General features: G+C 40.1%; 1 long non-coding RNA gene across 1 annotated transcript; it reads left to right on the forward strand.

Moving 5' to 3' along the window:
• The first annotated feature begins 8,791 nt into the window (after positions 1–8,791).
• On the forward strand, positions 8,792–12,329 carry LOC108503206. The gene is made up of 6 exons (XR_001876765.1): positions 8,792–9,050; positions 10,158–10,267; positions 10,362–10,453; positions 10,528–10,653; positions 11,547–11,666; positions 12,057–12,329. It is a non-coding gene; the product is annotated as an uncharacterized LOC108503206 (long non-coding RNA).
• The last annotated feature ends 498 nt before the right edge of the window (positions 12,330–12,827 follow it).

Below are 12,827 nucleotides of genomic sequence, written 5' to 3' on the forward strand. Positions count from 1 at the left end.
CCTGGACAGACAAATATATTTTCATAATTCCTATTCTGAATGTAGTCAAAAGGCATTTTTTAAAAAAATAATAGAAACACTGGAAATACTATTTGATACACCCATATTCAGATATGATGACCAATAACAATGCTTTTGTCAGTTTTTAATATGTTTTACTCCTACATATTTTGAGTAGTGTTGTTCTTTAACAGAATGTGATGCAAAATCTTTTAAAAATATGAACTCAAAATATAAATGAAATTATTTTTTACAACTGAATTTTTGACAAATAAAAAAATTCTGTCAGCTTTTTTTTAAAAAAATATGCTTCCCATCTACTGACTAGGCATTATGCTCTCATTTTTCAACATTTCTTTTTATTCTAACCTATGATAACTTCTCCAAAGAGTCACCTTAGCCACAGTTCCTAATCCAAATGGTCCTTCCCCACTCTGTGAATTTCTCTGTGTCTGCAGCTCTTTCATTTTGTCCAGGTGAAAAGCTGCTTTTTCCACCTTTGCCATTTGGAGATTGTATTTAAGCCCTTTCCCTGACCACCTAAATTCAGATGGTTAGCAGAATTTTTTTTCTCCTCCTTCCCTGCATCACTGTATATTCCGTGCCACAAGTCAGCATGAAGACTGGTTTATGCAATCTTTCTTTGCCTTCTTCCACCACACTCTGTGAATGAATTCCGTAAAAGTCTCTTTAAAATTCCCACCAGGGAAGAGATGTCTTCTTCCACGTCAGTCTTTTTTCCAAAGTAACAAGCAATAGGACAAGAGGAAGGAGCCTGAAGTTACACCAGGGGAGTTTTAGACTGGATATCAGGAAAAAAATTCTGCACCAAAAGGTTATCAAGCATTGGAAGAGGCTGCCCAGGGCAGTGGTGGAGTCACCATCCCTGGAGGTACTTCAAAGACATGTGGATGTGGCACTTAAGGACATGGTTTAGTGGTGGAATTATCAGTGTTGGGTTAACAGCTGGACTCAATCTTAGAGGTCTTTTCCAACCTAAAGCTCTGGCTGGATGCCTTCTATAGATAGCAAGTCATTCTTCTTGGTTTGGACCCTTAACATGAACCTGAGGTAGCCCAGATAGCAGGAGGGCCCTGGAGTCCAGTCAGGTTTACAGCTGTGCATTTTGCCCTTAGGAAATGGCAACACTTGGGGTTTGCATCTGCCATGGGGTGGATATTCACTGGGGTGAAGTGCAAGTTCTCTATTGCTCGAGAAGGAATCTGAAACACTGATCAAGTAACAAATAAGTAACAGCATCTCTATTTGGAAGCATAGGGAGAGAAGTTGTTTTCACACACATATTTCGTGGATTTTGCGATAGCTGCCTGTCAATTGACAGATGAACCTTTAGATTAGTAAAGCCAGCAGAACAAGAGGCACCTGCTTAACCTGCTTAATGTTTTCTTAATGATAACAGAGGAGACTTGGCATATTCGTGTTTCCTCGAAGAATATCCAAATATACACTGACTTAAAAGATCAAAGAAAAGAGCAATGCTTTCTGTTAAGCTGGGCAGGTTATGTGGGAGTATGTTCTTGCATAACTATTGACAGCTTGTCTGGATCTCTGTCACCTGCACAGGGTCTGTGCACCAGACAAGGGCTTGGTTGCTTAACTCCATAGGTCATTAAGGGTACTAATTCTTAGTTAGAAGGCCATTCCAGATCCCAGTGATGTTACCTCAATTACTGGCTGTTAAATTGGTTACTGGCTGCTGTATAAAAGCCTTTTTTTAAGCCTTTTTTTTTTTTAATGAGAAATTTTTGTTTCACCAGGGAGAAAAGAGTAAGAGAAAAGCATGTGAGAACAAGGCAGGTTGCAATGGTCACATAGGCTGTGTGAGATTCAGCTTGTGAAGGGACTGAACCAGTCACAGGCTGTCGAATCCTTGCTGGGATTTTGCCTCCCCTTGGCTAATTGTGACTGCAAACATTCTTTGTCTTAGGGAAGAGATGGCAGAGAGAAATGGCATTAGAGAGGAATGTCAGAGTTTGCCAGTACAAAGCAAGCACTGCTGAGGAACCCAAATTCTTATCCAGGTGCTTTGAAATTGTCCAGAGATGCAGCTGCTTCGAGAGGCGTTTTATGAAAATACTGAGATGTTCAGCCTAAATATCTCTTTTTTTTTTTTTCCTTCAGAAGAGAAAAAGTGTTGTGCTGACCATGCATAAGAAAACCAATCTTGTTGCTCACAGATACATGATAATGTATGAGCTGATATTTGTTCAGCTGAGTCACTTGCAGCCAGAGATGTGACAGTTCTAGGAAGTAATAAGCTGTCATGTAGTGTTTCTTAAATGCATGGATTTTCTGAAACCCTGTTCAAAGGGTCAATAGCAGAGCAGATGCAATTGTCTGCTGTATCACAGAGACCTCGAGAGTCAACTCTGTATTTCCCTTTATTTTTCATTCCCCTGAAGTGGTAAACCTCAGGAATTTCCTCCCCGAGCAAAGGAGCTTTCACTAGATGTTGGGGATAAGAACTGGCTGTTTAGTTTTGGAAATTATCTTGTGATTATTTTTTTATTCCACCTGTTTATTTTATTGTTTTGTTTCACATTATTCCTTGAGGAACTAATCTGTTTATTGCTACTACCATTTGTTAGCCAATGCTATTTTAATTGTTGTTTGGATTTTTGTGCTGGTGGTCTACTTGCTAACTACCATTTAGTCACAACCAAGGCAAGTCAAATCAAACTGTTAAAATCTATGTCACAGACATATCTAATGTGCCTTATCTTGCATCCTTTATTTGGTTGATTTCTGTGTTTCAAAGGGATAGAAAGGCACAGAGAAATATAGCAGATAGAGTAAACAAACTAGACCCTTCAGAGGATCCACTAAGGGAAAAAAGACAGAGATGTGCACAGTAATGAGTGTCATGGAGAAAGCGATTAGGGAGTGACTAATGCATTGTTTCTGACAATACAGGACCTAAGGGAGTTCCAATGTTGTAATCACACAGGGAATTTAAAACAAACTTTCGTCATGCAGGGCATAATTATTTTGTGGAACTCATTCCACAGGATGCTACAAGTTCAAAAAAATAAGATGTATTGCTGACGATAGGTCCATGGGGGACTATTAACATGATGGTACTGTGGCAAACTCCGGTTCAAGGTCCTCCGAGCAGCTGATTGCTGGAAGCTGAGAGATGCACAGGGATTTCTGATTTGTCCTGTTTCTTATTCTTGTCCTCTAAGAATCTCCTACTAATAGCTCAAAGACAGGGCACGGGGCAAGGATGGATCTGAGCCTGACCTACAGGGATAGGTTCATGTACAGAGCTAGCTACCCAAAAGAGCATCACAGACAGCAGAAGAAACACAGGGATGCGGGATATGCTCACCGAATGAATGACGTGGCCTGGTGGGTTTTTTTAATAGCCAGATGATGCTAAATGTCAAATCCACTGCAACTTTCTGCAGGTCAGCTGACCTCAGTAAAGCCAGTTTACACCAGCACTAAGGTACTTGCTGGTGCCCTATAGGGAAACTTATTTCCACAGCATGTCTGGAGTCATGATCTCCTGACCATTCAGTCTGCGGAACTTTGTGGAAAATACAGTAGCATCCTCCCTACACAGAGACAGTTTTTCTACTAGAGGAAATCGGGGTGTACAAAGGAAGGTGCACAGCATCCAAATGTGCAGCTAAATTGCACCAGGAATTCCCAGGGGGGATTAGGACGTACTGTGAAGGATCTATGTTTGGCAAACAATGTTTTGAGATGCTGAAGTAAAACAACCATATATAAGCAAGATACTGCAAGACCTGCTGGAGTAGATGAGAGTTTGTGTGTGCTCTTATCCATTGGTAAATACGAAATATCTCCCTCTTAGTCATGAACAAGTATTGAGGAAGGATTGTGTATGGAGAAGTGATCAGTGTGGAAGAAAAATTCTACATGAGGTTTTGACATGAACCAGTGGTAGAAATGCCTAAAAACTGGATTAAAGCTTCACTAGCTTGCTAACATTGAGAAGTATTAAGAAAGAGAAGATGCTTTCAATATAGGACATGGTGTGGTAATAATGCTATGGAGCAAATTCTATGTGCTATGGTGAAATAAAAGTCAGGAAGAAAGTTAGGAAAGGGCAGTGGAGAGATTCCAGCTGTCTGGCTGTTTTATGGACTGAACAAGGCAATAGAATTTGTTGAAACACAGGGAGTGATTTGGGCAGCCCACATATTCATGTCTGGGACTGAAAGACAAAGGACAAGGCTTGTAGTATCAATGAAGATGGCAAATGGTAAAGTGAAGCTTTATAAGGCATCAAGAATACTTTCAATCCTTGCCTAGTGCTCAATGGATGTCTGGGGAGGACTACTCAGAAAGAGGAACACATGGACCCCCCTATGTGTTCTGAGGTGAGGGAAATAGCATTTTCCTTTGGGAAGGCTGCTTTGTGAGGTCAACAGTGAGTGAATGGTAAGCTCAGAAATGCCTCAGAAATGCCAGGTCTCCAAAAGAAAGGCTTACTCCAGTGCCAGTCAGAAGAGGACAGTGTTTCTCATCTGTTCCTCGGAAAGGAGGGGAACACAGCTGTCTGCCCTGCTCTGTCTAGAGACACAGACCTTCTCAGAAAAGGAGGAAAAATGTTTTCTGCTGAGATACTTAATGCTTAACAGCATGGCATAAATTCATCTCTCTCTCACAATTTAAATTCAGCAGGCAAAGACAACAGGGCCCAAGTGGGCAAGTGTCAGGTGTAGGAAAGATTTATGAAATTCTTTTGCTTTGGCGAGAATTGATGGGTGAAACTTGGTTGTTTTTTCTTTTGTGTTTGTCTTTTTGTCATTTGTTTTGTCTTTGTTAAATAGAATCACAGACTTATAGCTATGTTTGTGTTGGAAGGGACTTTAAAGATCATCTAGTTCATCTTGTCAGGGACAACTTCCACTAGATCAGGTTCCTTAAAGCTGCATCCAGCCTGGCCTTGAACACTTCCAGGGATGGGGCAGCCACCCTTCTTCTGGAGTGGGCAACCTGCTCAATTGTTTTACTGTCCTCATAGTGAAGAAATAGTTTTTGTCAAATTTATTGGTCTTTTACAAAATACACAAGACAGTACTAAACTGGTAAATTTATTTTAAAATTGCTTATAAACAGCTCAGATTAATATATCTATAAATTTTACCTCCATATAAATAGGCACATCATATTTATATTTTGTAAATCTCATTCATCTAAGTATAACATGAAATTATTGAGCTACAGGAAATTCTCTGAGACTGGGTTTGAGTACTATTAAAAAAACTGTAGAATACTCTTCTTCAACTATGCTTCTACCAGAAGTGTCAGGTAGAATGTGACTGCAACAATTTTACTTTGAAATCTTCTAAATGCATATGAAAATCCAGACAATAACCTCCACAATAAATTCCATCTTGCACAGGAACAAACACCAACATCCACTAAAATTACAGAAAAGAGCATGACTTTAATATTAGATTCCTGTAATTGCAATTGTAAGAACCCTTTTGTACATCAACATAATAATAATGTCTGAGATTCCTACTCAGAAAGCACAGTTGCTCTCAAATCTTCTGTTCATTCCTTTAAAAGCAACGTCAACATGTAACAGCCGTCACTACTGTATATGCATCTCTCATCTTAAATTAGCACTTTGTATTATTGCATTTCATTTTAAAAAGGCTTTCCAACAACCTATCAGGTATTTAAAGAACGTACAGTATAGTTGTAATGACACAGGTTGCTTATTTATTTAACTGTTGAAAGCTTGAAAGCCTCTTTCAGCTCCCTGTATCTATTTCTATATGTACAAATTATGAGACCTTGAATAATGAACGTGTTATTTAAATCGTGCTCTGACACTACATAATGCTGAGAAGTCATTTTATACAGTTCACTATTCTCATAGTCAATGGTGCTTGACTTGATTACCAGTGCCTCATAGCTAGAGTAGATGTGGGCAATGTTTTAAATTTGTTAAAAATCGGTTAGATAAAATTGTCTTGAATGAAATAGAGTAGGTTGGAGAGCTTATTCCTTCCGATATTTTCCTAGATGAGTCTTAATTGTCACGCATAAAATATCCACGATAAAGTAAATTTTTGTATATTAAAAAAAAGGAAGAAAATTAAAAAGTAAAGAAACAGCTGAATGTTCTACCCGGCCTCTGCAAAATTATAGTGGAGGAGGCAAACCCAGCCCAGCATCCTGCCTTACATTCCTAAAAGCCAATTCACGACAACCATGGCTAAGGAAATGTTTTTACCCTTCATGAATAAGGAAAAGGTGAGCAGAGATAAGTTCTTAGCAACCACTAGCCCCTCATGGGTCAGCATACAAGGTCTATGCAATGATTAGTGTCATTACTGTAAACTTCTGCTTTCTACCAGGGAAAAGGAGATCATTGTGCCCAGTACTGGCCTGTACTACAGTACAGGCTGCTCTGCCTGTGCATCTTCACTGCACTGGGGTCTAGAAGGCGCCCTGGTACAGCTGCAATTTACCTAGCAAGGCTGGTTTTCCCCTCCAATATTGATTTGTTCAGTGACGCTAGTTTGACCCGCTCAGCAAAGCCACCGTGCGCATTATCATGATGCATCCATGTAAGAAGCGTTTTGCACGTGTATTCCTGTGTGACAAAGCACTAAGAGGTTAACTCACAACTTCTGGGAGCCTGGAAAAAGGCAGATTTTTACAGATGGGGGTGGGGGGGAAAGGCTTTCTGTGAGCAGCAGAACTATGAAGCCTGGTTTGCCAGAGGTTGTGTGTTCCTTGTCACCTGTGAGTAGGTATGGCCGCTGGGCACAGCATATGCTCCTAGCTAGCACACCGCTCCCAAACAGCACGTGTGCTGCAACATCTGAGTCGTCTGCTTCTCCCCAGTGGAGGTCACTAAATTGGGTTATTCTCCTCCACTAAAACCTGTAGGAATTTCATAGTTTGGAAGCTCCTACCTTTAGACTGTAAGACACACTTGAAAGGCAGTTCTGAAACACAACCATGTTTCAGGTCAAGACAAGATCGAGCTGAAGTGTCACCGGAATTGGTTCATCTTCGGAGTGTGCCTCAGTTTCAGTGAATTTGATGAGATGCAATAAAAATTTCTGTTGGAAACCTTTTGACCCACTGTCCATGTAGGTTACCAGTCTTCAGGTTTCACATCTATTTCTCAGGGCTGAATAATATGCTACCAGTCAGGGCTGGCTTGTATCCATGTCACAACTCTTGCTTGCACTTACATGTCTCTTTCTTCCTTTTCAGGCACATGGAAGAGACGTTGCTTGTGGTGCAACTGGTTTTGATACCCTCCCCCTTACCACACTTACACACACACTGAGGGTTTATCCATTCTCTTCGTTACATGAACCATGGATAATCCATGTGTTCTTGTCCCCACACCTTTTTGATCAGTTTAATATCTAATGAGATCTTAACCAAATGAAAAAAAAAAGAAATCTTTATTTCAAGATACTAGAATTCTTGTGACATGGATTTGAAGCAGTCTATGATCAAACAGTATTTTTTAATTTGTCTTGATTCATGTGAAAGTAATTTGAATCCACATTAGTATTCTATGAACTGATCATTAACATTTTTCAACTGATTTAGTAAACATATATTGCTTCCAAAATAAATAGAAACAGGAAAGGAGTATAGTTAGTGTAGCTGAGGCATGAAAATATACACATTAAAATGCAAGGCAAAACTCCAGTGTTGAAATGGGGCAGCTCATCGAAGTTATTTTTCTAGCCATGTTTTCACATCTCCAGAGGATGCTTAAAAACAATAGAATAAACATCCTAAAATATATCTTTTAATAATGCTGCTTTATACTTCTGATTGTAACAAATGAATTGGCACAGCTCCCCTGAATATATCGGGTAGTCAGGAAAGACAACATGCTGAAAATAAAGAGCGCATCCTCCAAGGAGGTTGGCTCTGTGGTGATTTGTGAGATATTCACACAGCCCTTTTGGCATATGAGGCTTCTCTAGGGGCAGAGTCTGTGTCCCAGATGAAACCCAGGCTGGCTGTGGTCCAGGAGCCACGAAGCCACAGTAACACATTGCTATGTCCAACCCCATAGGCCTTCCTCAAAGCTGTCATTTATTCCTGTTCTGTCACCTGTTGCTGTGTTTCACTTTAAATAGAAGTAAGGACCCCTGAAAATGGTCTTTTCCCTCAGAAGCTGATGTGCTTCTATTAGCTACTGGGTATAAGGATGAGGGAACCCTCCATCTCTTCCTCAAAAGGAAGGTAAGGGCCCATTTTGAGGGATTTGCCCAGTTAGCTCACCTAACACATTCTGCTGCACCTATGAACTACTTAGAAGACTATCAAACTTTATGATCCTCCCAGGGCTGAGGCACGAAAAAAATGCTGAGTTGTTCAGCCTTGTTAACAGCAGGAGGCTTCTGAGTGTTTCCAAAATCACAGACACACAAAAAATTAACAGACTATAAGTACCTCTAGCTTTGCTGGCTTGAAGCTCAGAGGCTCTATTTCTTGCAAGCTCAGTCTGGGTTCTCTTTGTAGACTTCAGTGTGATTTGCTGAATGCTATCTAACTAATACTTTGGATAAAGATGGGAATGGAGCACCTATCCCCCTGCCTCTGTGGAAACTCGATCTCAGTCAATTTGGTGAGTGAGGAGTGTTTATTGGTGAGAAGTTATATGTAAAACCTCAGCTTGTACAACTTGGGCATCATCTCTCTCTGAAAGCTCCATAGTAATTCCTCTGTGAAAGCTGGAGGGTTTTTTGATGCAATGTAGCTCTCTGACAACTCACTTCGTGTGCAATGGCCGTGCAGAAGGGAGAAGGACATCATACTTGTATTTCTGAGACTTCTGGAGTGATCCCCAGGCTGCTAAAATTGACACTGTTTCAGGTGTTTCAGGATGGTTGCTGACAGCAGCTGAGAAACATTTGGCACGGCGCAAGAAAAGAAGTGCAAAGGTGACAGTCTCCTTCCCTGGCTGGCTGGGCTGGTTCAGCATCCACCACCTGCCAGCAGACCCAACACGCCAGGACGGCCCCCTCCTTGTCTTTAGATTCATCTGGACTTGAAAGGTACTGAGAAGGTTTGAATTCAATCATATAGCTCGTGCCAGGAGAGTGATTCAGCCTAGAATCTGCTTCTACTTAGGCTATTTTGCTGTAATATCTTATAAAAGATCTTGTAGGAATATAGTAAATATCTGCAGTGCCACACTTTGGTCTGTTTTCTCTGTCAAATCTCTCAGGGTCAGTCTTGTCACAGTAAGGTGTATTCCAAATTTTTCGTTTCTGCTCTGGTGCATCAGCGCTAATGGAGTATTCCCTTGCCAGAGAAATTAAGCACCTTATTTTGAAATTTTAAATTCTGGTTCCAGGTTAAAGTAAAGATTTTTGCAAATACTGCAAACACTATTGCTGACTGGCAGCTATGTCTCAGCTGCACATATGGAAAGATGCAAATTTTTTGTGAAGAGGCATAAAGTGCTTCTTGAAGCAGAGACGTGAGTTTTCATCAAATGAAATGTGCACAGGGGGTCATTTTTAAATTTTTTTTGCATTACATTATAGAAAAAGGTTCATTAGAGATTATAAATAGTAATGATATGGACCACACTCTTGTGAATTCAGTTCTAATTAGAAATGCACTGAGCTACCAAAAATAATGCACCCAAGCCAGCTTCCTTAGGACTGCAGTTATCTTCTACATAAATGCATCTTTAACCAACAGCATATAAAAAGAGCAATGATGACATCCAGAGGACAGATAGTTTAATCATAGGTACTGCAGGTATCCTCAGCAAATTTCCTGGGGATATATCCCTCACCTACTTTTTCTGTTTAAAGTCTGTTCCTATTAAGTCAGTTATTGACAGCCTGCTGAGTTCCTTTAAATCATAGCTTTTATGAAAACTGACCTTGTAAAATTGAGTGTTTCACCCCCCATGCAAAAATTATGTATACATGGTAAACTTTTATTAGTGCAATCATTTTTGTGTGCATTATTATTCTATGTTATCATCGAATCCAACTGAAATGTAAAGCACTTTAAGCTATTGGTAACTTCAGGTTAATAGCTGTCTGGCTTACTTCACCTGTAAGGGCTCCTACCGTGAAACCTCTCCCTATATGTAGGTTTTTATCTAATCTGTCTTAGTAACCTTCCATACTCTGTCTTGGCAGGTTGTTTTTGGGTTTGATTTTGTTTGCAACTGCAAGAATATTGGCCAGGTGCACCATATGTAGAAGCCACTACATAGAAAAGCCTCCGAATTCCACTGAAATATCTATGGGTGGGTGTCCATTTTATTTGATACATTACCAATGTTAGTCTGTTAAGCACAGCTCCACAATCAGAATTTAATTGAAGCATGTTACCTATAATAGGTTCAGATATTTGTGTTCTTCAGCATTTTATGAATTCAGAAACAGATGGGCTATGACCAGGAAGCAGTGGAGAACAGACTGGCGTAAAGCAGGTTGGCTCTCTGACAAGTGCAGGTACAGCTGTGGTATGTATTTTATTCAGCATGCCCACCTACTGTATCAGCAGCCTGCCCTACCAGCAATTCAACTACAACTGACTTAATGAAGAGTAGAAGTAAGCATGAATCCAGACTTTCCATGGATCATAATATTTGAGAACCCAGAAGAATCAACATGACGGAAATCATGCCAAGTAATTTTTTTTTTCCTGCATCTTTATGTGCGAGAGATAACAAAAGCATTGGTGTTTTGAAGGGGGGAAAATATCCCCACAAAACGTAATCAGTTTATAGTATATTAAAATATTTCACTTTTGGTCTTTCTTAATTACTGCTTTTAAAATTAAATAAAGAAACCTTAGCAAGTAGTAGCTTACAGCCTAAATCATCATAATTGTGCCAAGGAACATGTAGAAGAGCTGGCTAAGAGTGCTTCTGTTAGTAAAAGGAAATTTATATGGGTGACAGAAGGGCCAGTTCTTGAAGATTTCATGCAAGAAGACTACAAAGGGTATTTTTGCTCCAGTTTATGCCAATCTTTACAAGTCCCATGGGGAAAAAAACTTCTGTGGCTGAAGAGGTGATGGAAAAGAATCCTTGATGTGAGCATTCCTTAATTGGGAATGTGCTATTTGCTATTTTATGCATTTAAAAAATCTGTCTGTCTTTTGGCATTCCTTAGCCATCTGGTTGAATAATCTTGCATACCTCTTTATCTCTGTTTCTCTATCTATCTAACTTCATATATTGTAACCTGCAATAACCTACAGTAACCCACAAAGTGAATTTGGAAAAACAACAACCCATAATTATTTTATATGGTGATTGTCTGACTTGAAATATTGAGGTAATTATCGAGTTAAATTCCTATGATCCCTGCAATTTCTATGAACCCTGGAGATGTCAGTACTTGAGTTCTGGCATAACTCTTAAAGTAAAATTATACCACCTCAGCCTAAGGTCGTAATTAAAGATGTAACAAAGCTAAGTGAAAAAGGGCTATATGACTTGAATTAAAAGCAGAACAATCCCCATAATTGTAGAGGGTGCAAAATTAAATTAACTGGCCACAAATTCCACCCTTCAGGAGCCACAAAGTGCCATCTGTAGATGGACAAGACTCTTGTTGATGCAGCTGGATGAAGGCAAAAGAGGAGCCTGGGATGTGGGTGCAGGAAAGAACCTGCAGGACCACTTGGTTTGAAAGGTGAATGATTTCTTACAGAATGCAGTAAAGACTTAGGGAAAGACTGAATAAGGGGGGTGGGGTTATAAATCTGACTCTGCTGCGACTTTTATTTGGGAGACTGAGAAGTACCACTTTGGTCTCTCCAAAGTGAGACTGTGGGACATGTTTTCATAAATTACTTTTATTTTCACCTGGATTTCTAAGAAAAACTTTAAACACAACTGAATAATATTGTTAAGAGTTCTGATGAGCAGAAGAAAACTCAACCTAATGTATATGTGTATATGCACCTCTATGTGTAAGCATGGATGTGGACTGGTGCTTACATTTGAAAATGAAATCCTGGAAGACTGTTTAATGAACATTCCACAGCCTTATTTTAGGGGTTCTTCCTTTGTTGTACTACAGGTGCTGTAGGAGTGGAAGCCATCAGCATTCAAATGACAAAGACACGACTGGGAGTGTCCCTTCAGGGCAGCAAAACAAGGAGATGCTGCTCAGGAATTCAGTTTCCCAGTGCAGTTGTGCTAGCTGAGCAGCACATGCCACATATCTTGCTTGCATCTTGGACTCTTGAAGGTTTTCTTTTCTCTCATTCTCTTGTCCAAGCTTCACATTTAACCTTTGAGGCAGTTTTGAATATATCCCTCCATAAATCATAGTCCAGTAGCACTAACCTCAGGCAGCTCTTTAGTGTTTTTGACTCCCTTCTCACACTGTTCCTCCTCAGGCTTTTGCTGGTCATTCTCATTTCTCTCCTGATGATTTTGTCACTTCTCTTCAATGTAAAACTCAGGGGATCTATGAAACTGTACACTGTGACCGTGTTTGTGATGTTGGGGCCTCTGCCTGATGCTACACTTCGCTTCATTTACCTTTCTCATTTCATTGCTTTCCCCATGTTCCAGCAGTGCTGCCTGCCCCCCTGTTCCTGCTATAGGGCTGACATACTGTCCATCAGATCCTGTCCCCTCCAGCCTCCACCAAAATATGTTACCTTTCATGTTGGTGACTCCCTCAAATACACTAAATCTTCTGTGTCCTTTAGAATTTTTTCCGTTTGGTTTTAAATGTCCCCCAGCTGTTCTTGTGCTGAAAAAACACCTCTGGACCTACCGATCCTTCACAAGCTTTTTAAAACCGTTCTCTGGTATTTCTTCTGTCAGCATTTTTACAGCA

The sequence above is a fragment of the Lepidothrix coronata genome, unplaced genomic scaffold (assembly GCF_001604755.1).
Source record: "Lepidothrix coronata isolate B3197 unplaced genomic scaffold, Lepidothrix_coronata-1.0 Scaffold133, whole genome shotgun sequence".
Classification (NCBI taxonomy): Eukaryota; Metazoa; Chordata; class Aves; order Passeriformes; family Pipridae; genus Lepidothrix; species Lepidothrix coronata.